The sequence below is a fragment of the Gallus gallus genome, chromosome 13 (assembly GCF_016699485.2).
Source record: "Gallus gallus isolate bGalGal1 chromosome 13, bGalGal1.mat.broiler.GRCg7b, whole genome shotgun sequence".
Taxonomy (NCBI): Eukaryota; Metazoa; Chordata; class Aves; order Galliformes; family Phasianidae; genus Gallus; species Gallus gallus.
The window spans coordinates 6762235-6789407 of NC_052544.1; the positions used below are offsets into that span (position 1 = coordinate 6762235).

Sequence of the window (27173 nt, forward strand, 5' to 3'; positions counted from 1 at the left end):
GATCTTCTTCAGTCGAGGCAGCGTCAGTGTTAGCTTGTCCCAGTGCTTTCTCTTCTCTGTCTTTCATTCTGTAAGAATGGATTTCAGAAAATACTACTGGTCACGTGGGAATTAAGAAGGCAGTTTAAAAAATCTTACAACAAGAATTCAGCCGAGTACTGCCAACAGCTGACTTGGCCATGCAGGATACTGTAGCTTCAGGGGTTTCATTGCCAACTGAAGCAATGAGAACTTTAGGGGAAAAACCAACTTACAGCTCTCTTTTCTTCTGATACAGTTTACCAAGTAAAAGCGTCAGACGCAAAGACAGCAGCACCATTGGGACCACTGAAGACATTGTAATATACAACCGCAGACGTTTGTCGCGGCCTGCCTTTGTGTTCTTCCCAGAGTCCACGTCTAGAGGAAAAGAGAAAATTTTACTCAATATCGTGTTCTGTACCACAGATAATCTCACAGTCTGCTTCATGTGCCCGAAAGATCTCATGCAGTGGTGGGTTTCTCCATCTACGGTGTCTTAGCAACAAAGGACAAGAAGGATCGCAGTGGGAGGCTGCACCAATGCTGCCCCAATCTGTTCCTCTGACTATGGGCTACAGCTGGGTGTTGAGAGTCCAGTCTTCATCCAAGGGGAGCTGAGCCGGAGCAGAAATGCTCGTGGTCTCCAAAGTGCACATCTCCTGCGCACCCTCCAAGGATGTCCCCCAGGATGGAAGCTAGACTCCAACTTGGCAGCAGCAGAGGGAAGGCTGACCCCAGTGCAGCACAGCTTGGGTCACAGCCTTCAAATTTGTCTAGTTCTAAAAAGGGAGCATTCCTGATGTTCCCAAGACCCTGGGAACTGGGTACGTTGGGAAGCTGAGAATGTCTAAGCACTCCACAGAGGACTGCAAGCATCTCTAGCACACTGGTGGCACTGATCTCCACACACCAGGGACAACAGTCATCCTCACGAGCCATTCGTGGCTTCTTCTGCAGCACTTGCTGTGTACGACACATTCAGGTTTGGTGCTGACATGAGGACTGACTGGTGCCGGGGCCTACTGACACACAACAATTCTGGTTTGTGACACTGGGTGGCCAGGGAACAGCACTTACCTGACATGCTAGTTGCATGCATTGCCTTTCTTTCTACATCAGATCCTGGAGGCATGCGACGGCTTCCTTCCTTCTGCATAGTTTCTGCAGGTGGGTCTTTAGAAAGAAAGCATGAGAGTTGGATTCTAAGTATCTGTTTCTCATCGGGAGGATGCTGTCTTCAGGAGGCAGGTCTTCCACAAATACATCAGTAAAGTTTAACAAAAAAAACCTGGGGGCTCACCAAACTCTATCTGCACCAGTTTCTTCACAGCTTTCTCTAAGACTTCAGATGTCTCAGGGGATTTTTTTCCTCTTGTAGCTGTATATCGTGCTCTCGGAGTACCTTAACATAAAGCATGAAGTTAAATTTCACATGAAAAAATTATAGAAAAGTAGTGCTCATTCTGTTAAGTCAATAAAGATTGAGTGCCTACCTCTTGGATGCCATCTTGGATTTGGCACAGGAGGTCGCGGAAGAGCCGGAGGAGCCTTCTCTGAGGGCATATCTGTAACCAAACATGAGAACATAAGAAGTTCCCATCACATACTGTGACTGACATCAGCATAACTGAGTAGCAGAGCATATCAGGGATCATGCAGTGACAGGACACACACATGCAGGATGCAGTTTTCACACCTGCAGAGACGCCTGTCTTGCATTTGGCCTGAAAGCTCTCAAAGGAAGTAAGAAACCACATACCCATGTGATCTCCTGGAGGTTCCGCACTGGAACGCAGCTGGAAAGCTGGATAACCATCACCTACTGCCACATCTTTAAACAAGCACAGGACAGAGAATTTCCAGAAAGTCCCACAGACAGTAGGATTCTTTTGATTAAAATAACAGTTACTGCAGTTCAAGCACAAGATTGTTCTACAGTGCTCGTCTCTCTCTTCTACTAACGAACATCTTCCAAAGGGTTACCTGCTCTAGCAACATGCTGGTACACAACTAATCACGTGCGATGCCAAGAGCTCCCTGTAGCCCACACCAGCTTTAAATTCAACCTCAGTGTGCCAGCTGGTTTTTTAGCAGGTGCTGGAAGTAGCAAAGTACTGCAGTGGCTAGCAGGGACATTTTCACAAAGCGCCTGGCAAATCACCAAGCTTAACCTGTTCTTACTCTGCTCTTTTCCGTGTCTGTGCATTGGCCAAGGAAATGTGCAGTTACGTTTCACACAAAAAGAACATTGAAATGCTCGTTTCTTCAAGCGGCTTACCTTCAGAATCACCCTGAGGCACGTGAGGAGGACTAGGCCACAGAACTCTGTACTTATCACCAACAAGCACAGCTGTAATCAAACACAAAGGAGAAATGTTCCCAATGTATGTTGTGTTCCCTTTCGTCCTTAGTGACCTGCCATGAAGTGGCTGGGTAACGACAGGGGATGCAGATGTGGGTCTGTAAAGTCAGTGAAGATTGACTACCTCTGGGATGCCAGCGTGGGTCAAGTGGATCAAGCGCAGGAGGCCGCGGAAGGGCTGGAAAAGCCCTCTCTGGGGGCACATCTGTAACCAAACATGAGAACATGAGAACCTATAATTAAACGCGAAGGAGAAATATCCCCGCTGTAAGTTGTGATCTCCTTCATCTTCAGTGACCTGTCATGAGTTGGCCAGGGAGTGACACGAAGTGTGTATGTGGCTCAGGGTTTCCAAAGCTGCAGAGCGGCCTGGTGACCTGTTGGCTTGCAGGTGGCGTCTCAGAAAACTGTTGCCGGCCCTATGCAGGCCTTTGAGGACTGGATGGACATACAGGCCTCGTGCCATTCGTACAGGGAAGTAATGTACACAAATTAAGGCCAAGTTAAAGGAATGGAAAATAAAACGATCATCTGTGCTTCTTGTGGGGAAGACTTGCACCTGGGCCGTGAGAGACTGCTCCAAAGCTGCCCCTGGCTGTTCCTCAGGGCTGCAGCAGGGACTTTACGTGGAGGGCCCAGGCTTCATCCACAGACTGCTGTGGTAACATGCGCAGCCCTGTGCTGCCCGTCGATGCTGGCCTCGTGTCTACTCACGCACCTGCTCTCGATCTTCGCCATGGAGCAGCCTGGATGCCAGAGGCCTCCAAGGCCACGAGGAGAAAGAGGAGGAGGAGGTGTCCTGGGACCATGGTCACCAACACACATGCAATACTGCCACCACCAGTGCAGCAGCGACTGCAAGTGCCGGAATAGTGCCTGTGCCCCAGCACCCAGCACAGGGTCACAAAGCACCCTGTGGTGCTTTGTGACCTCACAGCTTCACACAGCCTCAGAGCAGAACATGGTGACCACATGCAGTGTCTGAAGGCATGGACTCAGATGCTTGTAGGAGCACTGGGGAGGCCCCAAATGACCGTCTACTCAAGCAGAATCTGTCTGATTGTGATTTTAAAAAAATTAACACAAACAAAGCCTTACATAATCTTTCTTGCGGTGTGTCTCTCATATTCCCCCTTTTTGTTTATTAAGAGTACATTTCAGTGTTTGATGAGCACACTCACAGAATCACAGAATCACAGAATGGTCTGGATTGGAAGGGATCTGTAAGAGACTATTCTTTTACACGACTGACTCAAGGTTTGCTGAGGAACAAGTCCAGGCACGTCCTGGGCAAAGGCAGAGAAATCTTTTGTCTTGAGGACACTGATGGACAGGTCCTGGCTAAGGATTGTGAAATCCTCTAAGGAGCACAGATGGACAAGGCCAGGGGCAACGAGAGAGAGATAAGCTGCTGCTAATGGCCGGGAAACGGTCTTTTTGTGTGGACTTATCTCGAGGAAGATGGCCATCTCAGGAGGTATGCACATGACTCTTGCTCAAGCACCCAGGGATGACACGTAGGCAGGAGAAAATGGAGGATAAAAGAGGGTCCAACAACCACGGCGGGCTAGAGGCTGATCTCTCACCACGACAGACTGGTGAAGGGTTTCTGCCATCAGATCCCTCACCACGACGGACTCGAGGTTTCTGCCTTCAGATCCTTCTCTACGGACCGTATGCTAACCGACTTCCCTGGGCCTGCTACCTGAGACCTGCTGCTTCCTCCCTGACTTACTCTGCGGCTTCTTTTGAATAAGCCCAGCTCCCTCAGAGTGTCTTCGTAGGGGAAGTGCTCCAGCCCCCTGATCTTTGTGGCCCTCCTCTGGACCCTCTCCAGCAGCTCTCTGTCTTTCTTGTACTGGGGGCTCCATACCTGGACACAGTACTCCAGATGGGGCCTCACAAGACCAGAGTAGAGAGGGACAATCACCTCCCTGTCCCTGCTGGCCACCCCTCCCATGATGGAGCCCAGGATACCATTTGCTTTCTGAGCTGCAAGAGCACACTGCTGGCTCACTCAATGATAGCTAGTCCAGTGGGAGAATGGGGAATGCCTGTAACATGTGTAAACCCCCATTCTTGGAGGAAAATTTGAGTGGCCTTGTAAGTATATGCAGGTCCATTATCTGTTTTTATGGTACGTGGGGTTAACTTCTCTAGACTCCAGAAGTCTGGCATGTCATACAGCCCACACAGGACAACGTGAAAATCCGTTGGCAAGGATCAAGGAGAAATTCCCAAGTCTGTGTTAAAAACCATCTTTGATTCTTTTTTTTTCTCTCAAGAAACTGATTCCTCCTCGTCTTCCACCTCCTCTCCATAATCTTGAAGACTTAGCTGTTATTCGGTTTGCTTGATAGCAGCCTCGTTGTCCCTCTGCCCAAGAATCAGGATTTTGTCCCAAACCGCTCTGTCAATCAGTTGCTGGAAATTTGGGGACATTTTTTCTTGTCCAATAAAGAAAGGTGACTAACGCTATGGCAGATACAGGTCTGAGATTTTAAAATTTTATGTAATATTTCAAGATCTACTTGTTGCTCCTTCATTAGTGAATTCCCCACGGTTCCCAGCAGCTCACTTTCTGTCCTGAGGAACGGCGGTCAGTGATTCAATCAGGCGACGCTGCCGGTCCGGACTAACTCAGCCTCTGCATGTTTTTGCAGACGTAACTTTCCACCCCCCTGCACGCTCACGGAACACTTAACAAGTCTCCTTCACATAACTGCCCCTGCAAGTGCTTATCCAATCAGAGCCACAAGTTGCTGCTTCTATTCACACGCTTCTCCTCCAGTCAGGGTCGTCATCAGGTGGGGATTACGAGCCCCGTTTCTGCTCTCTAGAGAGAGCCTTTGTTCTCATTGTTTTCTTCCATACCCTCTCAAACTACTTTTTCAGCCTCTATTTCGAACGTCGTCTTGAATCCCCGCAGCCACATAGCTCCACACAGCAGAACACGGTGACTTTGTTTCTGCACAGCCTTACCGAGGGGCTTTGTGACCTCACAACCCTCTGCTGCTATGGAGGGCCTTCCTGCAGTCTGTGCCTCTCAGTGCACCGCACCGGGATTGATCCAAGAGTAATAAATAAAGAAGTTAATGTACAAGTAAGTGAGATGTGACGTGTTTTCATACTTTCTACCTCTTCTGCTACTGACTTTGTGTTTTCATTTCCTTGTCCATAAAACACAGTTAGAAAGAATGTTTCTTTGTCCCTTCAAAATGTACTTTAATGTCTCAGAGGAAAAAAAAGTTTTTGATGTGTGAATGGACTACGTATGCCAGTTCTGATCTCAGGTGTGAGGACTGATAAAACACAGATAAATTATCTAGCAAGAACTTAGATTTGGCTTCTGGGTACTAGAGGTCAGCCATTTGCATTTTCTTCTTGTGCTCAGCGTCACAGTGGCTCTCTCCGTAGCTCAAAACCAAGCTGGATCCTCTTAATAAACCTATGACATCATGACAGGATTTACTGTATGCAGATTTGCTATTTATAATCAAATTATCATTTCCTCTATCAGTTTGGTAGCATTATTAAGTGACACTTATAAGTAATCTTGATGATTAAATGAGCTGTTCTTCACAACAAGCACATAATTTTCCCATTTCCATGAAGAATGCAAATCAAGCCATAATGACAGAAGTTCTGTACTTGGCACATTTATGGCAGGTGTAGTAAGATTGGTTCAGAATTTTGTTTCCTTCTTTACCACTTAAATGTTCCCATAACTTGTAGCATATTTTCTCCAGCCTGTTTATCTGATTGTGAAGAATTATTTTGCTACCAGAGGCAATCCTGACAATCGTTATGAATAATTATATTCTGTAGTAGAATAGGAAAAAGGAAGTTGAATATGTTGATTCAATTAGTCCTTCTGATTTCTTTCCAAGTTTTCAGCCATCTTGTGATATCAGGTGGTATCTCATTTTTAAAAAATGATAATTATTCTTTTTACTTAATCATCACGCCAAAATGTTATTCACATTATGTCTAAAAGGTGTTCACAGCAAGGAAAGTCTACCTTGTTACCTTTGTTCAATATTTGATTGAAGATACTAAGAAAACATGGGTAATATTTGTTACTATGGTATCTTAAATTAATCACCATATGACTGATTTTCATTGAAAATAGAATATATCACCTTGTAACCCACTTAGTTATAATTATAAATTGAAATGACAAGTCTGTGTATGATAGATTTTTCAGGTATGTATTTATTTGTTTTCCTTTGATGCACAAATGTTGAATTGTACTTTCTGCAAAAAAGAAGTGCTTCAGCTGCTGCAGTAATGGTTTCTATTTATTAGTTTGGCAGGTAAAATGTAATAATATATGGAATAAAAATAGAAACACTGTGTCTGTAGGTAACATTTTATCTTCATCTCTATATATTTTATGACCTTTGGGTATTTCTGTTTAGTAGATGTTTATGGGTTTTTTTTTTGTTTGTTTGTTTGTTTTTGTTGTTGTTAGAAAAGCTAGAATTTCTGTTTTTTAAAAGGAAGTTATATCAAACTCTCAGTCATATTTGAGAACTGATTCCTGTCACATAAAGGCAGTATACATAGACAAATGCTAGGAAACTGTTTGTACTAGGTTGTCAGAACCATAAATTGTAAATGTTCGTGCCTGTAGAAATAATATTTGCAACATTCATAAACTCAGGTATTATTCTATCATTCAGTATTTACATTGATATCATATTTTCAGGCTCATTTTTGTTACTTTCTAATTCCTTCCCTCCCCTCCTTTAAAAACCCCACTACAGTGGAACATGTGGAGTACTATTCTGGCCCTGTCTACACTAGCAGGAGTTTGATTTCATTCACTGCCAATAATATTCTTCTTTTACATCACATAACCCAAAATAATCTAATAATCTGTACACCTTTATTTTTATGTGTGCATAACAGTATGTTTCCTGTTTTTTACTCAACCTTTGTTTTTTTTCATATTATATAAACATATCAGTAACTTATTTCAACAGAAGCTTTTGGAAAACTCTGAAAATGATGTAAGAAATTTCCAAAGCAATAAATTTTGGCACGCCCACCAGAGAAAACTTCTGTCAACTTTACGAGTTCAGAACTATTCAGTTTCTGGCATCATCAGTTCTTTTAAAAATGAAGAAATATTCGTATTCTGTTCTATTGGCTGAGAACATACTATTATTGTTCAGATGTCTACAGTATGTTACATACTTGTTCATTTTGTAGCTCAAATTCAATTTTAGACTATGTTTAAAATTATCGACTGTTCTTGGTATCAACAGCCAAGCACATGGTATTCTGGAAAGACAAAACTGCTAAGCCTTTCCTCAAAATTTTTGTTCTAAGTATTATCCCTAATTTTAGTACTGTTAACATTGTCATCTTGCAACTATACAGGGGCATATAGAGCACAACCTGAGAACGATGTATATGCAAAGGGTTTTCCGTCCTACAGTCTTCTATTTCAAATGCTTCATGAAATCAGAAGGTATATAAAAGTTACTCTAAGCTGGTATCCCACCTACAGCATGTCACTATGGATTGCTGAAAAGTGCTGTTAAAAAATAGATTAAAGAGGGTGAAAAAGATTGGCGTCATTATTTCTTTTGTTGTGATGGAATTTGCAAACTATTCAGTTTTGTAAGTCAGTTAAAAGCAAAAGAGAGAAATAATTTAGTGTATCAACCCACAGCTTCACCAAAGTAATTTCAGGAGTTAGAATTCTGCCAAGTGCCAGATGGTCAATGACTTATCTGGGGGCTTAGATAATTTATTGAAAATCACATCCTTTTTTTTTCCTAGCAAAATCCTGTTTGTCAACAATTTGAGGTCTTTCTGTCCTTCTTCCTATGCAGTCAGCAAGTAAATGAAGAGATTTTACAGTGTTTTTGCCTGCTTTGTGCAGTACTTGGGCAGGAATTAGTAGGGTCATTTGAACTTGTTGATGGCAAGACAGGATATATTCATTGCACAATGACTTCCCAGTTCAGACGCATTAGGAGAACTCTACCTGAGAGTAAGACCAAAAGTTGGGCCTAGCTGGTTTAAAACTTGATAGCATATTATTCAGCAAACATTGACAAGACCAGAAGTTCTCAGTTAATTGACAAAACATGCTTCTGCACAAGGGTAATTATCCAAACAGTGGTGCAGGTGACCTTGTAAGGGATGGAGGGAACAAAAAAGGTCTGTATGACAGTGAATCTTTTACCACGCCCCCCTGCCCCCTCCAGCTTCATCTTTTTTTTTTAATAATTTTTGTTGCTGATTTTTTTTTTTTTTAATTTCTAAGAAGCACGATCCCAGCACTCTTACTGCCACAGATGCTAGAGGTGTAATGTGTAGTAAAAGGTGGAATTTCAAAACGCTTAAGTATCTGGAACTAACAGTCCTGGACTAGGGATAATCTTTCAAGAATTGAGCAGAGATAAGGAAGTTGTTAGCAAAATTCCTTAATTTCCCCTGCTTCAGAGTTTACTCCAGATTTCTTTCTTCAAAGTCCCCCTCTATAATAACAAACATTAGTGAAGTTTTTTTCACTGAAATTTTCTCAGCTAGGAGATTTCAAAGAGAAATAGAAATGATCTTTACAATGATCTTACAAAAAAACACATCTAACCCACAGAAAGTTTAATTCCATCATATCCAATTTAATTTCTGCTCTGAATGTAATGCCTCCTGTTTTAGTATGTTGGCCCACAGTGTCAGAGGCAGATGTTGGTGGGATAGAGATTGAACCTTCCTGCCAATTTTCTTTTACATTTTGTTGCCTTGCAACAGATGGCAGCAGAGGGGCAGTCTGACAAAATAGCATCTGATATGGAAGTGTGTATAAAGCAAAAGTGTGTAGTTGAATTCCTTCGTGTGGAAAAAGTGGATGTGAACACAGTGAGGCAGTGGGTGGTGTGTTTCAGTATTGGCAGTAAAGGGTCTGCGGGTGCAGACTTTTATGAGCATAGTATGCAGGCTCTAGTTCATTGCTGGTGAAAATGTATAGCTAGTGATGGTGACTATGTTGGAAAATAGTGTTTCATAGCTGAGAATTTGCTCTATCAACTAGTGTTATTGTGGTCTTTATATCTGTTGTAGTTTCTATGGAAGTACATAGGAGGCATTACTTTTGGAGCAACCTACATAAATATTAGTAGAAACTGGGTCTGTTTGTGTTATTTATGTTACAACACATTGCTTATTTCACTGTGGTTGTCACAACGGAACTGTTCCTCATCGTGGGCAATAAGTGCAAGAAACCTGCTTATGCTCTAAAGATTTAAATCTTAGACTTACCACAATAGATTAACTGAATGAATATTTAACTTAGATCAACTCCATTGAATGTCTTATATCATAGCGAAAAATACAAGTAAACGAAAAAAAAATCTCACAATCTTGGCTATAATAAAGAGAGAGGAATTGAGAAAATGTGCTGGCTCTAAAATAGCATTATGAAATAGAAGAAGTAAAAATAAAAAAATTCTTCTCAAAATGCTGTATAAATTTACTATTCACTTGAATTTGTATTCTGATACCAGTTTTAGAAGAAGCACTCTATGCCAGTTTGGTGTATTTAGTGTGATATTTAATTTAAGGCTGTGATTGACTTCTGGAAAATCTAACAAGCATTTAGTTTCATTTATTAACATCTAAAGATGCAGTATTCATCATCAGTGGTTTTAATTAATGTTCTCCTTCAGTAATGATATACAACAGTTAGGTGACCTTGACAAGAGAACATTCCACACTATTAAACAGTAGACATCCAAAAGATTATTTTGATTTCTGCTGCTGCCTGATTCATTCCTTTGGCAAAACATGTTCTTGGTAGAATAAAGCCATGCATGCAATGAGGCAGTTCTTTGAATTTTAATCCATTTTGCTTTAAATTGTAGTTTAGCTTCCTTTAGGGGGTTTATTGCTAGATATTAAAGGTCACTTCCTGATGAATTGCTGTGGTGTTTTTTGTTTTTTTTTCCCATTTGCTTGTGCTCTGGAATTTTTCTTGTCCTTTCCATATCATTCTTATAAAACATAGTCTGGAAGTTCCAAATAGTAGTAACTAAATAGTACATATTTCTAAGACAACCCATGTAAGTACTTCTCTATGATAGTCTGGAGGAAACTATTCAGTGAGTTTAATGAAAAGACCAGAAGAAAAAATATTTTTGTCTTCCACTTGATATAGAAATGATCCAAAGATAGGAAAAAGTTCTGTAAGTCTGAGGAACAGTCAAAGAAAGTAATTTTATGGTTAAGGATTTGATTTAACAAGTAATATCTACCACAAAACTTCAGGGAGAAATGATTAGGTATTACAGGAAGAGACCATTTTATCTTGAAAATTTATTCTCATTCTGAAATATACAACTTCAGTCCCTGGTCAGTTCCATCTGTGAACAGTGAGGAACACATTTGTTGGGTAGTTATTATTTCTGTGCTAGTTACATGGAATGGGGAAACCTAATTCCGGACACAAGTGCATTGGCCTTAATTTTCTTCTTAGAGAGGGCTCTCTTCTGCATCTGGATCCATTGAAAAGCTTGAAATAAATACACCATGAATGAGGAGGCACAGCGCTGCCTCTGATGCGTTGAAAATAATTTTTCAATCTTTTCACTTTCAACTTGCCTATCATCTGCTAAAATAAAACGTATTAAAGATTCTATATCAAGACATGTTTAAATATTTGCTTTTAGTTATATCAGGATTTGCTTTTATCACATTTCCCAGGATTCCATTTCTGAATGTACATAGGGTTTTCCCTATTCACAGTTGATATTTATTGATTTATTTAGTGGTAATATGGATACAGTAAAGAACACCATCACTTAACACCATAATCATTTGTCCTCAGATTGTTCCTCACGTTTTCTCACCATTTACCTGCATCTTAGATTAGCTGCAGAAAGTCCCAGCTGTGTACCACGAGACTACTTAGACTAACAAATTTAATAGCAGCCATATTATTCTCTCTTAATTTCAGAAATGACAACTTCAAAGTTTATTTTTATTTTAGTAGTGGATAATCTTATTTTTCTCCATGTGTGTTTTGCCCTGAATAACTACTGTGAGCCATAAGTGGGATCAAGGAATGCATGGTGAAATCAGAAGAGTTCTTTTTTCTACGTTTAAGACTGTCTTGAATTTGACCAATTGAAACTCCTTCTAGCAAGTAGATGTGATAGAAGAAGAACAGTGAAAGTTCTTTAGACAAGTTATTGTTATAAGGGAAAAGGATGTTCAGATTCAAAACGTAGAAAAAAAGAATTTACCAAAAGGAAAAATAGAGAAATTAATACATTTTCATATATACTTCAACTACTGCTTTCCTTTCAGAGTCTCATGAATTAAATTTACCAAGGTCATAAAACATCTGTTCCTTCTTGTTGAACTATAAGGTCAATATGAAATAAAGATGAGCTCTTTTTGCTTCTTAGATCTTGGAAATGACCTTTCATTAGAATCACTTGTGCTTGCTTTTGGGAAAACATCAGTCCTTGTTTTTGCTGATTATTTAATTAACAGTGCTTCAGGTGAGGAAAGCACTTTGGAAACTGCACTTCTAAATACCTTTGAAACTCATCCTGTGGTCATTTTCAATGAAACTAATCTCTTTAGAGTTCTGATTTCTAGTATGAATTGTGGAGAAATAGAGAGGACATCTTTTTAGTCTCTAATTAACAGGTCCTGTCTACAGCAGTTTTTGTATCCTTAGTGTAAGTGGGCTCAGGTGTGTGGTCTTCTGTAAAAACTTCAGTGCCTATCGAAGTCTGGTGCCAGAAGAAGCTGGCTAATGTTTGGATATCTGGGTTTATCTTCTGGGAGGAGATGGAGGTAGGTGTTGTAAATGTAATGTGGAACTTTTGAGAACTTGGCTAGAGGCTATTAAAAAGAAAACAAATTGTTAAATTTCAGTTGTTATTCTATGATAGTAGTTAGTAGCTTTATAATATATATTAAAAAAAAAAAAAAAAACAGGCTACAATAAGAAGCTTTTTGTTGTACAGATCTATTCTCTATTTTCCTTCATGTAATAGCTGGTATTTCTGATCTGGTCCAGGTTTTTTTAGAAATTCATATATTCATCTTTGTTAGAGTTCCTTAGAAATTTAGTTTTCTGCCTATAATCAACAGCGTAATTCCCTATGAGGTTCTGAAGAAAGGAAGTTCAGTAATAACATATTTCTGAGAAAAATGGCAGCAAGATGATTATTCTTATTAAAATAGATTGCAAAGTAGCTTTTTTAATAGTTATTTTCAGAAATGAACACGGCATGAGCAAGTAAGACTTCTCTTAGCATATTTAAGTAGTTGCCAGTCTGTTGAACAGAAGTGGTCAATCGTATCGCTTGAGTTGTATGTTAAAAAAGTTGCTGGCATGTGTTCAGAAGACATGGTAGCTCAATTATGTGGGAGTTTTATACAGATCGTTGAAATAGATGAGTTCTATATTATATGAGATGCTGGATTGTAACTTCAAAACAGGTTTTTTGGTTTACCTTCTCTTTGTTCTGGCAAAAGGGTTTAAGGAAAAGTAAGTATTATCTAGAGTTTAGTTAATACTTTGAACTTTAGAAAAGTGGAACTCTGTGATTAATGTTAAGCTATAGTGAAACAAAATCTTTGAATGGAGAAAAAGTGCGATTCATCAGAATGATAAATAACTTATTTGATTACATATTTTCAGATGTAATTCTATGTGTTTTTTTTTTTTGGTCTTGTTTCATATCTTAGTGTTCACTGTAAAAATAATAATAATAATAATAATCAGAAGAAGAAAGCTGGAACAATTTTGCTTCAGCTACTGAAGGACCATGAAAAATTTTCTCAAGTGTCTTTTTTCCAAATATCTTTAGTCTATTTCAGCCTTCTCTACTGTTTCTAATCTCCTGAGATTTCTCATGTCCCTCATGAGATTTCATATGGAAGCAACAAAAATATCTGAATGAGTAGTGGCGTTCCTTAGACTGCACTTTTCATTGCAGTTGAATAGATTCCTCATGAGGGGAGTAGAGGGGCCATGCTGAGCTCTGCTTTCCAACCTGGTACATTTGCACTGTCTTAAAAATGGACAAGCTTAAGATTAAAAAAAAAAAAAAAATCTTTTTTTTAGCTTGGGGAACAGAGTATGTGATTCTCAGTACTTGGGTTCATGATAGCTTTTTATACTAAGCCCTTTTCTCAACAAGGTATGTTCAATTGGATAGCCTCTAAGTAACTGTTTTAAATTGGCTTTTCTACTTTTAAAATTTGTAGCAAATATTAGCAGAAATATAGTAAGTCAAAAACACTTAGACATTTCTACTGCTGGTTGTTTAAAATCAGCATTTCAAGTGTTTCCAGTAGAGACTGGAAATGAAAAAACATGGTGGCAACCAATGCAAGTTAGGTGTGGGATGTTACCTGGAGAATTTAGCAGTACTGTCTGAAAAAAAAAAAAATGGAGTTAACTTCTGGATTTCCTAGGTGATTGATTTATGGTTTATTTGAAATGTGATCTATCCACAAGAATGATGACTTGTGCTTTTATGAGACTTTGCAGCACTACAAGAAATGTTGAGCAGCTTTATTGTATTCTGCTTTCTGTAAGATTGGTTGGCAATTGTGTTGTGGGATTAAGACCACTGAGTGGAAGCTTAGTCCCAGTCTAACCTTACTGGTTAGCTTTAAGAAACCAGTGAACTACTTGCACTTCAGCTCACTGCACTTGAAGTGGGCATGAGTATTCATCCTACTGAGGGTTTCTGATACCTCAGAAAAAAACTATTTAATTTTTTAGAGTTCTTAGAAAGCTGCGCAGCAGCAACATCATTTGATGGTGCTACAGGAAGTTAATAAATTCAGTGTGGAGGGAATTCTGTATCTAAGTGCTTGACAAATACACTTTGCAATGTAGATTTGAAGGAGGAAAATTCAAAATTTAATTAGTGTTTCTATTGGAATGATGTTCCAAAAGGATTGGAACAGGAGTATTTCAATTATAAACAGCCTTAGGATTGCTTGATTAAATATCTAATATTTTTATGCATTCATTTGATTAAAGTGAAATATTTTTAATAATTATTTTAGATTCCACCTTCTGTTTTGTAAGAATATGAAAAATGCATGACATCTTCTCTAGCTGTAGTAGTTGGGTAGGGAAGATAATTTTATTAAGAGAATCTGTGGAGAAAGACAGTAGAAAGCTTAAAGAATTAACCTTTTGATGAGTAACTTTTTGTAGCTTTTGCATAATGTCCCTACATATAGATTTGGAAGAATAAAATATTTAAAACCTATGCCTTAACTTTATGCCTTCAAAATGTGTATAGTCATGTCTGTTGTTTCCTTTTGGGTTACTTTTTGTCAGTAGCTATGCAACTACTGGATGCTTATGGCCATTACTAGAAATTCTGCATGAATTTTGTAAGGGAACTCATTTTCTATCCTAGGTTTTCAAATCTTGTGTGTGTACAAGCTGGCCAGTGTAATACAGAGCAATCATGCAGTGATGTTTTGTGAAACCTCTCATGTTGTGACTAGGCTAAATTTTAGGATGAGGAAAATATAAAATATTACTATAGCCACTGCCAGAGAATACATACCTATCAACTGCTCATGTCTGGGGATCATAACCATTATAACAAAACAGCTCATCAGCTGTATCTAATCTGATACCTCTTACCTTTCCAGTTTTATAAAAGATTGTCTAGTCATTAGAATTAACAATATGCGCTGTGTAAAATCACTGGATGAGCAAGCAGCTTTTGTTGTTTTGTTTTCTTTTCTTTGAGGCATTGGCCTACTACTGTTTACCATTTCATTTGCTTTACTTGGGCAATGTTCCTTTTCTTGTGCTTGGAGTCCAAAACAAACAGACTCATCAGACAGTTATTTCTTACAAATGGTTACAACTAATGAAATGTTTAGAAATGACTGTTCTGAAGGTATCTGTGTATTTGTTGCCAACCAGTCTGCTCATCTTGTTTGTGGTGCAGAGATGCATCCATTAGAATAAATTCTGACACTTCTAGTGTACGTACAGCAACTGTGTGATATTTTATATCACTATTGTAATACAACAGCACAGAGGTTTTGATCTCACAAAAAACTTCAAGTCAAAATCTTTGATTAGATATGGGTAGTAGTTAGATAAACTGACCTACAGTAAGCATCTTCAAACAGTGAAACAATGGGGGAAAGATAACAAAGCTGCTTTCTACTGTGTTTATAATCAATGCCAGTATTCAATTTAGTAGATAAATGTGACATTGAGAAATGTTTTATTTACCTATTTCTCTATAATGCAAATATAACATGCTATTTGTCACTGTCATCTCTCAATTTTAATCTTATCATTCTCTTCCTTAGCATTTTGTCATGTATATTCTCTCAAACTTCTATGCTTTTACTTTGGTCATTCCATGCCACATAACTGCAGGTTATTTTCTGCAAACACCCTCTTCTCCTACCTTTGGAGTGACAGCCTTACATAACTTCACTGGTTCAATGTGAAATCATGGCGTGTTTTTCTGACTTGTCCTCACAGCCAACTCATCACCTCTTAGACAAAAGTACACCCACCATCTGCTCTCTCCTTTTTCAAAGACTGCAGTTTATCTCTCTTGTGCTTGGTTTTGCTTGTTTTCATATTTGCACAACTTTAAAATATTTTTCATAGAGACTTATTTCTGCCAAATGTGGATTTTAATTTTTACCAACTCAATGATGGGGTGTGGTAACTATTGCAGAGAAAAATTTAAAGGCTAAAGGTCCTTAATTTATTTCACAAAGTAGTTAACAGGGACACATGACTGTTTGCTGAAATACTGTGACTACTGATGACCTTGCTGGCTAATATTATCCCTTTGGCAGTTTCTGTCTTCAGGGTATCTCAGACTCAGAACCCTTGAATGATGAAGCATTGTTATGTTTACGTATTTTGAATTAAGTTTGGAACATCTTCACTAACTATCGTCATCGTTGCTCATTGAGACAGTCACTCAGTAGTGCAAATAATTCCAGTAAGTCACTAAGCTGTATTTTTCCTAAGCTGCTGCAGGTTCTCAGGATAGTATACTTTATCATGCTCTGCCAAAAGCTTTCATTTGTTAAGAAGCAGCAGGGTATCTCTGACCTCTTCATTTTGGAGGATACTTGCTAAATCAAAACCTTATAATTATTCCAATGCTCATATGACTGAACCTTTTACTTCCATAGTACTTGATGTTTGACAATGGCACTACATATATTATATAAATCTAATTAGAGAATAGCCCTGATTACAGTAAGAAACGGGCTATTCTTTTAACTTGTCTCACAAGATACAGCCGCTCATTACACTTGTCTTTGTGAAACATTTATTTAATTAATGAAAATGGGGTCTCTGAAAATATTATCCAGCATAAAATTAGCTTGGATTTTCAAAGCGAGTCAAGGAGAAAAATAGCACCTCAGCGATCCACATTCTTCATAACTTGTCATGCAAAAAATGATGTTCACATTAAGTTGAATTACGTGAATGATTTATAGTGTCTAGCGAAGGTATTTATTTTAAAAAAACCCAAATGAGGCATCTCAAGGTAATTAACATTGTTATTTATATATACCAGATCACAAAAACTCTTGTTGAAACTTCATTTAAAAATTTGCTGTGAACTAGCAAGTGCACATCAATTCAGTAGGAGAGTTGTAACTTATTATTTTGGTCTCAGTTATCTTTGTAACTGGTGCACTTCAAAGAGGGTTTTGGTTGTTGTTAGCTGTAGGAAAAAAAAAAAACATATATCCTGTAGGATTGTTAGAAGATACTTCAGATAAAATACCAACATTCATGCCTTTGAAATTAGACCTTCAGTATTACTTTTTCCTTATCTCTTCTTCTGTAGAAAATAAGTATGTTTAAATGTTTTTGTAGGAGTATACATTATAAAACAAAGAAGAAAATTTACCAGGAAATATACATTTTTTTTAGAGACGTAAATACTATATCAGTTCAAAAGCAGAACAAACAGAAACACCCTTAAGCAGGTCATATATAAGAACTTCCAGTATTGAAAAGTGGTTTTGTTTTTTAGGGGAGTCTTTTTCAGTTTTCCTCACTATTACTCCTTATTCTGACAAACTTAATGTAAGCATTTAAAAACAAGAGTTAGCAAAAATAGCAGATCTCAGTATTTACTGCTGTACCAGGATGTGTCATTTCTCCTTTGTGAAAGTACATTTTCACTGTTGTCATGGTTTTGCGATCATAACATCGTGTAGTGTACTGGGAGTCAAAGCAGTATTGACTGTGGATTGTCAGTAATTCTGCCATTATATCTGGTAAACCAAGTTTTTTCCCATAGCTTGTTGCTGCTGTTTGCCTTGTCTAGGCCCATTTTCCTGCCTTTTTGCTTCCCCTCGTTTCCTGGGGTGTGGGTCCATGGGACCTAGGCTGAACTGTGACAACTGTGGTCACACAGAGTATGGCTCATGACCAACTCTGCCAATGTCTTATCACTTTCATGTTCCCAGCATATGTATGTGATGCCATTTTAGGACTGGTATGTTATGGGAAAGTCTGAAACTGTGCCCTGACACAAACACAAATTAAAACTATTATTAAAGCAAGTTTTTTGCTTTTCACTTGTCTAACTATTTTCTGTGAGTATTTCAGCCATACAGCTTTCATTAATGTTAAAGCTTGTTGAAGTGTAGTCACCCTCATTTTTTAAAGGCAAGTATATCCCTTCTGACTAGGTAATGATCACTTTGAATATAACTAGATTAACTAGAATCCCATCTAGGCCAAATACTGCAAGAGCGCCTCCTCATGGAGCTAACATTGAGGGGGAGGAATAAAGGAGAATTTTCCAGTGTCTTTTTTTACTGTTTTTTTTTCTTCTTCCAGCAGTACTTCTATTTTTTTTCTAATGTGAATGCTCTCATTGTGTTACTGGAAGACTTCAGTATATATTTACTTTAAAGAACTTGGGAACGCTTCAGAGTAAAGTATTAATTATCTTGCAGATGATTTTAGAGTGAAATTCATACCTTGTTATCTGGAGAAAAGTGTTCTTTTTCTTCAAGGACGTATATAAAAATAAGTTGGTGCAGTTTTCCTTTGGAAAGGTTTTGATGGAAAGACTGAATGACACACTAAGCTGATCACAAATGCTTCCTCTTTCTGACTATCATTAGCATGCAGTAAATTGAATGCAAAGCTATTCTTTTTGCAAAGTCAATGTGTATGCAGTGATTATTTACTCAATGAGAAGTTGGTTGGGCTAAGTTCAGTGTTTAGCTTGTAATAAAGTTTTATAGATTCCAGTCCTCTTTCACCTCTTCAGTTGACTGCATCCTTCTACTCACTGGTCTGTGTGAGGATGACAAAACAGAATCTTAATTTAAATTGACAAAATGTTCTCAACAAACAGGTGAACATGTTTTAATTCAAGCAGTCACCAATAAATAATGGGTTCTCTGGGCATAGCAGCCTGTGGCATGTTGATAGGGAGAAACTGTTTTTATTCCATGTCTTTGTTTTCTTTTTCTTTAGTATAGGGAAAGTCACCTTGAGACAAATTCGAGATAATCACAGCTTGATAAAGTAAACTGTCATTTCAATAGAATGAATTATCATTAAGTTATTTCTGCAGGCTGTGACTGAAGACTTTCATTTGTGTATGAAAGAACTATGGTAAGTTTGGTCATTTGAATCAGTGGTGCTACTCTTGGAAAAGAAGTAGGGAGTGGTTACAGCGAAACCAGTCTTTTGTCATGATGTTACTGCTGGGCACATCAATCAGAGGTGCAAAAGAGCCTGCCCTGGGGATTGGTGTTCACATCCAGCTGTAATAGTCTCTCAGGGGCTATTTTCACATGTGTATGTGATCACTGAGCTACTCATTCTTGATATCCTCTGTGCTTAAGGCTGTGTAAAGGAATGTGTATGACTTTATATTGAGATTCTCCACCCCTTTTTGAACCTTGTGACATATATAATTATTGAGATAATTGCTGCATTTAATTTGCACGGTTAGATCTGTGCAAAGTAAAAAGCAGATGTAACACAAGTCAAGTCTGTTCTCCAACTCTTTCTATAGGTGTTTTTAACTCCCTGGCCAAAATGTGTGCGTATGTTTGGTTCTTGCATGTTCCAGAATGGTAGCTGTGATCAAATAAAAATGGCATATGTTGCCAACATCAAAGTTTGAAGACAACTGGTAATTTTCTGCTAAGGCATCATAGGCCTAACTCTATTTTCAGGCTTTGGGAAATCTAGAGAAATGACCGAGCTATGATGCTGCATGAGGGTATGGTCATCACTCTAATGATCTAATAGGTTTAAAATGTGTGTGCATGTAATTTTTTTAAAATCAAAAGGTGAAGGAAGGGCTTAATCCAGAGCAGGTGGATGACATCATTCAAACAGCAAATGGCTTTTTAGCAATGCAGCTCTGTAACCCAGAGAAGTAACAATAGTTTATTTTTTCTTACCACCTGAGTCAGAATTAAGGTGTTGTCATGAAATATAATTTTGCTAGCACTGAACAAGGGCTCAGTACAGCCAATATGCATTTTTAAAAAATATTTTTTCCAGCAAGTTTTAGTCCTTAAACTTGCTGGGTCTCCTGAAGTGAAAGGCTCTTCATTCATGGAGTGAGTGCTGTGCAATAGAATTCATCAGTTTTATGTAAATTATCTAAAACTCGAATGGCACATAAGCTTCCTCTCAAGTTGTTTTAGGAGAACACTGTTTTGAAAAGAATTAGGGTAGACTGTCATTTTAGAAGTCATTATATCCTAGGTGCCTAGATGACAAACTTAAATTTAACATTTACTACTTATTCAGTGTAATTACTCTGCATAAACCATTTGCTAAATTTTAAATGAGCAAATTTGTATAGCTTAGATGTAAGTTCAGTTAATTCATCTATTAAATTAATTTTTGTAAATGAATTGAACTAATATTTGCTACAATTAACTTATGCAACTCTAGTAGTGAAATGAGTCACTTTAATCAGTTCTAGAATGAAGAAATACAGGACTTAGTTTCACTTCATTGCTGATATAGCAAGAGACCTACTAACTACAAACTTTAATCAGTACTTAATTTTCATAGACTTCTCATCCATGTTCATCCTATGACAAACTTAGTGTCTTCTATCTTTTCTAATTTCTAATAGGACAGTTTTTTTTCTTTTTGCCTTTTTTTCCTGTTTGGGCAAAGGGCCTTTTTCTAGTCTGTATTTTTGACTTATCTTTGTTCTTGCTCCGCTTCTCTCTTTGTCAAACATTAACTCTTTCTCCCCATGTTAGTACACTTTTACAACTTGCTGTTAGACATCTGCGCTACAACTTGGGGAAAAATGCTTAATTTTTTTTGCAGATGTTGCTCCTGATTTTGCATTTGAACATGAACAGTCATGAGAAAACATGGCTGTTGATCACTATTCCAGCAGCACTTAACATTTTGTAAGTGAAATGTTATCTTTAAAAAGTATTGATTGGAAAGGAGTTGAGATGAGCAAAAACATCCAGTTCCCAGAAGCAGTGTTAAGACAAGGCATATACTGTACAATCACATTCTCTACGGCAGCAAGCAGTGTTCAGGATCTAAATGTCCCTGTGTTTTTTTCGTAAATAGTGGCCTGAATGGGGGCTACCACTGTTCTTGCTTTGAATGTGGCAAAAATAAGGCTGCAGTCTCTGGCTCTATGAATATCCCAGGCAAAATCTTTTATAGAATGTTTCATGCTGTGTGTATTCTACTCAACTTCTATTCTACCTCATTAAACTTAGTGAAAATGTCTGCAAGAATAAGATGAGGTGGGCTTGGCTCATAAAGGGCAATGCAATACATTATATTGTAGACATGAGAGAAGATCAGATTGTCTGATTCTCCAAAAAGCACGAGCTGATTAATAATATTGCAAGTTTTATATCCATAGAAACACTCTTACTTAAAAATAATTGTGCCATTAACTTGACAAAGCAGTGAACCTTTTTAAGGCTCTAAGTCTGTGTCAACATATTTTTTTTTCCACAAGTCTGCAGTTTGTCACCTACTCCTGGTGTGATTATTTGCCCTTTTATTTTTTTCTACTATTTATGTCAGCTCTGCAGATGATAATGACACACCCCAACCAAGTAGGCAGGAGTCATGTTTTATCCGCTGTGTCTAAATATGAGAACTACAGGACAAAAGTCAGCTGGATGTTTTAGTTTCTGTCTGTTGCAGAGAGCCTTTAGAATCAGAAGAGGGAAAACAGTACTGGAACAATGAATTTGTTGCTTGGTTCACCCTGACGGACTTCTGGATTTTGTTTCCTTCCATTGTCTGTAGTGTAAGAGGCAACACAATTAAGAGCAGTCAAGGGGATGCATCTACACTTCCATTTCTCATTTAGTTGGACAGGTCTCACAACAAAGTTATTCAGTTTTCTGCATTTATCTATTGTTGAACCACCCTTTCAACCCTTCAACCCTTGTTGAACTATTTATTTAGTCGTGCTAAAAAGGGAACTTTGCGTTGGTCTAGCAGGCAGCACAGCATCATTCTATTTTGCCTTAGTTTTTAGGAGTTGATTTATGCTTATAAAGGCGTGTCTTGTCTTCCTTTTTCCAGACGTGTAAAAACATTCATCTGTCTGTTATCTTGCAGGGCTAAGTCTTACCAATGCCAAATTAGATGCAATTGACACATGGTAGTGTTTGCATTAAGACCTAGTCTGAGCACTGCTCTGAGTGGGAGTCTCCAACCTTTCTTTTGCAGTACTATTGAACTTTTAAGAGTATGAAATGTTGTCATTTTGAAATAAATCATCCTCATCTGTGTCTTGACCCTATTCCTGGGCATTCCCACCAACTCTGTTCAGTACTGTTGGCCAGGGTAAACTTGGTTTTGATGCTGATGTAAGTTTGCAGCTCATGTAACTAAGCAGATGTTTCCATTTGTAAAATACATGCAGTTGTGGTCACATTCAATTAGTGTAGCCTATCTCGGGACAGCTCTCTTGTTTTTTTTTTTTAAACAGGCTTTGGGGGGAAAAAAGCATCTAGAAAAGCCAGGGGGAAGGTTGTGTGGCTTTTTATTTTAGATCTTGAAACCATGGCAGTAGCTACTTCCGGAGTGCTGCACTATAGGATTCCTGGTTTAATTTGAAAGAAGGCAATCCAAAAACAGAGTGGTATTTTAGAAGTTCATCTGCTCTTTGGCGGTTTGTCATAATGTCAGAAAAAAGATTTTCTTTTCAAAGTAAAAATTTCCTTTTCCTGTGGAAATTCTGTATTCTTGTTAGATCCTTCTTTCATTTTATTAAGCAAAAGTAAATATATCTAGTCTTATTTTGAGACTGAAAGTTGCATTCAGGCACACAGGCTGCTAGGTTTTTTTTTTGTTTTGAATACTCTGAGTTGACAGATGAGGACTACGGCAAGTGTGATGATGTGTGTGTTTATTGAATATCAGATGCTATGACAGTTGCTAGCCCAGTGGCAGTAAGCTGAAATTTTTTGGAAGACTGGAAAATGTTCAGGGACAATTCATCAACAGGTAGTTGCAGGCAACCATCTCCACAGCCACGTGCTGAGGAAGCAAGCAGGTAATGTGTCTGTGCAGAGCGATGAGCAGTCATATGGAGGTGACTATCACATCACTTCAAACCCACAAAATAAGGATTAGTCACTTATTCTTTCAGCACAGCTCATTCTCTCCTCAGTCTATGAGATGACAGCTGTTTGGAATTAGAGACAAGTCGTCATGTTTCTAGCAGACACCGGAGGAGAACACGTTCTAAGAATAACGATTTCTCATCGTGAGCATCATGCCAACACCTCTCTAGACAGGGATGCTGCAGCTCAGATACCTAGCTGGTCTTTACTTTGACTTCCTCAGCACAATTTCTTGAAGCTGGACACTGGAGGATCAGTGAACTGATCTACAGGAGTCCTAAAGATAGATTCACTGTCAAGAGTGGGCAGTAGAATTTGGCATTTGATTTGGCTGCTAATTAGGGTTAGACAGCTAAAACGGAGCTGGCAAAAATACAGTAACTGTGCAAAGATTTATATCAGCTTGCAAAGCTTCCCCCCACCTCTTTGCCTTCCCCACCAAGGAGAATGGAAAAAGGATTAATCAATTTTTGTGGAGACAGCTGCACAAGGAAGTGCCACTTGCAACATTTTTTCAGGATTTCTTCTATTTTCATGCAACTCATTTACTAGACCATTTGAAGGTCTTCCTTTTACAGGCTGAAAAGCTCAATATAATTTTTTCATGAGATAATAAAAAGGAGTTCGGAAAGCTATGAATCACTTCTGAAAGTAAAAGGTAGATGTAACTGTTAACAGCAGAAAACTAATCATGTATGTATGATTCTGAATACTGGGGGAATAATCCATGAGAAAAGCAATATGTGTAATGGCACACACTCAGCTGTCTTGTATTTGCATTCTTTTTTCTAACACGTTGGAAAACTAACCTCTGGAGAACCTATCTTGGGAAAACAGTGTTAATCTGAAATATCTTGAAGGTTTGGAGTATTTTTTGAGAAGAGTGGTTGAGCATAGGAGTGAGTTTGAGTGTGTTGCTTTTCTGTTTTGCTTTTCTTTTTTTAAATCCTTTATTTGATTCTGAAGAAAAATCAGAGGCCCGAAGGAAATTACTTGCTTGAGGTAAAAACACATCTGAAAAGCTCTATGGCTTATGTTTTCTATAGAAAGACAAACCTGAAGGTATGGCAGTCTCACTGTACTCTGAAATCCTTTAGCATTTTCACTCATTTTGCTTTTCTACAACTGAAATTGGAAGAACTTTCAAGAGACATCATTTGCTAACTGAACTTTTAAACTAGGAGTACAGGTAAAGAGAAAGCAGCCGTAGAAGTGAGCAGTACTAAAATCCTTTAATCACACACAGCTATGGATAGAGTTTTCTGACTGGTTCATAGCAAGAGCTGTAAACACTGTAACTCTCCAGAAAGTCTGATTTGTGGCATAATGCAAGATGATGCCAAATAGGTTTGTTATTGCTGGTTTCTTTTTCCTTCCAAATGGCAATAATTTCCAATTACAAACTGAAAAACTTTGAAAAGTACACATAAAGTAAAGGCTGTATTTTTTATTGTGTTTTTTTTTAACACTAGCAGCTGGATGCCATTGGAGTACTTCACTTGTTTCTTTAAAAATGTGATTTATTTGGAGGAGATTTTTCTGTGGCACTTTGTTTCCCCTTGGGCTGTCTCTGAGTCCATAGCGCTGGAGATGGTGGTTAATGAAGATAGATGACGTTCTCAGCCTCCAGGCTACTGTTTTCATTTTTCAGCTGTAGCCTTTGCATCTAGCAGTGAAGAGCAGCAGAGATGTTCTCTGCCAACAGCAGGGTCTTTGTTTTCTCTCCCAGGGTTTTTCCTTAATGGTAATAAAAAAGTTTGTGTGCTGTAGGAGCTTTAAAGGGCAGTATTAGTTATAAATACAATGTAGAACATAGCAATGTTGAGCCTAATGAATGAGCATGGGCATGCAGTTTCTTCTTCTTGCACAGTTCCTGTCATTATTTAATATGCAGTGGTGCTAACAGCGTGTAGAGACTTGACTGGGTAATTGAATTCGGCATCTTTGAAGTCAGTGAAGCTACACATGATATTTTTTCTCTTCTATGAATGTTCAAGTATTTTATTTTTCTGAGAGAGATGCAGAAAACGTGTGTTTATGAAGCGAACATCAAAATAAGAGCTTGGGATTTAATTAAATAGTTGAAATTTGGCTTTGAGAGGAATACACTTGTTTTTCAGGATCTTGCTGTTGATCACTTCGTTAGTCATGGGGGTCTCTCACATAGTACATATTATGGTACCTATGATTTGGCTTAAAAAAAAGTTGCAGTGGAACTTACTTTAAACAGTAGACAGTAGCTTTCTACGCCTTTATTGAAGTATTTCTCCAATGCCTTCAATTACATTCTTCACCTTCTGGTTAGCCTTGGAGTGGTCGGGTAGTTGGATTTCATCTTTGTATGCTCACAAATACTTAGATGTAGTTGCGCTTCTTTTTGGTTAGGAGAAACAAATTGTTTGTATACATGATTTTATTTATGCCTGTGATTTCATGACCCCATTTCTGTAATACTCCATAATGTTCATATTGATGCTTCTGCTGCAGTTTTCCTGCTATTGGGCTTAGAATATTTGTGATAAGCCAACACTTAAGTAAATGAATGCGTTTAAAATGTAAAGGTGTTCATTTAGGAACATGAAATTTCTATTTGTTTTGTACAATACAGGATTTTAAGAAAACAAGGAAGAGAAGAAATTCTTTATTTACAAGGCTACTGTTTCTTTTTCGTTTTTGTAGCTTTCTAACATCCTCTGTTTTCCCGAGTCTTCTGCTGTATTCTAATTTCATATACTTTCTGCTGTGAGAAGAACACTTACGAAAAATCATTTGTGGGATTGTTCAAGCCATGTAGAGAGTAATCTGATCTGCTCCCTTGAATCTAGCAACTTCAAAGTTAAATTCAAAAACTGTTACAGTCTTTGAAGAAGGAACATATAAGAAATGTGAAGATCATTCTACCTGTTACGTATTCTTCCTGTTCCTACAGAGATATTGGAAATTTGGGAATAACATTACATAAATATGCATGTAATCATCTTTCAAGCATGAAATCCTCTTGAAGTCAATGATAATTTGTAGCTGACTTGAGTAGAATCTGTTTTCTTCACTCCTTGAATTGTATACTGGAAAAAGACTATCTCAATTCGGGAAGGGGTGGAAGAAGGGCAAGAAACTACTAAGTTATATTAAGTTACTTTTTTGTTTGTTTTTGTTTGTTTGTTTGTTTTTTTCAGAAAATAAACCAAATTAAGTAATAATTGCAATATTGGGGTGGAGGAGAAACATTCTTTGGATTCTTAGTTAATTTGGTCTTTTCCTAGCATAGAATTGTCAAATAAACTCTCAGAGGAGGAGGGGGAAAACTGAAAAAGGCATTCTGCTGGTGATTTCAGTAAGGTGTTCAGTTTCTTAGGATTGCTGTAATGAAATGGTGGATCTCATCCCTAGCGTGTAGCTTTTTACAGCGTGTGGCAGGATGAACTGGAGTTAGTGAACAAAATGTCTTTCTGCTCTGTATCTGTAGTGTAGCAAGATAAAATCAGTGCTAAAAAGAATAGGTTTATTTTGGGAAAGGCCACATCTGTTCAGAGAAGAGTAGAAGTAGCAATATCCACAGGCATGTCTTGGATTTTTTTTTCTTTCCTACTCTTGAAAGGGAGTTCTAATTGAAGAAGGTCACCAAGCCAGGCAACCTACCCAGCATTGCCAAATGCATTTGTAGAATCCTTTTTTCCTCCCTTACTTTACACCCTTAAATCACCTTTTCACAATGGTAGAGTGTATGTTTTTTATATATGTGCACGTATCTGTTATTGTTTTTCTCATTTTTAGGGAGTTCTGTCTTCTTCTGTAAGATCACTAGTGATTTATTCTTTTTCTCAGGGAGGCAGAAAAGTCCAAATTAAATAGTTACAGTGCTGTATTTTCCAGCACTGCTTTCTTAAAACCTTGGAAATTTGTCTTAGACTTCAGCGGAAGCTCTTTAGAAAGTAACTTGTAATTCAGTAATTTTCCTTACAGTGGAAATAGTTGGCAAAATTAAAATGCATAGCTCAAAATGTTAGTTAAGAGATATATACATATAACTCCAAATCTATGTGTATAACTTTATATTTTTAAATATGAGAATGTAATATATTAATATGTATTTAAAGTAGTCTGCACAAAACATTCACATAAGATGTGCTTTCCAAGTTTCCTGTAAGACTTCTCAGACTGTTTT

The 27173-nt window shown here is 38.0% G+C and overlaps 1 protein-coding gene across 2 annotated transcripts in view; it reads left to right on the top strand.

Annotated features, from left to right (window-relative positions):
- The first annotated feature begins 5131 nt into the window (after window positions 1-5131).
- Window positions 5132-27173, top strand: part of GABRB2 (gamma-aminobutyric acid type A receptor beta2 subunit) — a 335870-nt gene continuing 313828 nt past the window's right edge. For both annotated transcript variants that reach the window (XM_046900320.1, XM_040646866.2), the window contains exon 1: window positions 5132-5486. The gene's annotated coding sequence lies outside the window, so the exon portion shown is untranslated. The remainder of the gene's footprint in view (window positions 5487-27173) is intronic.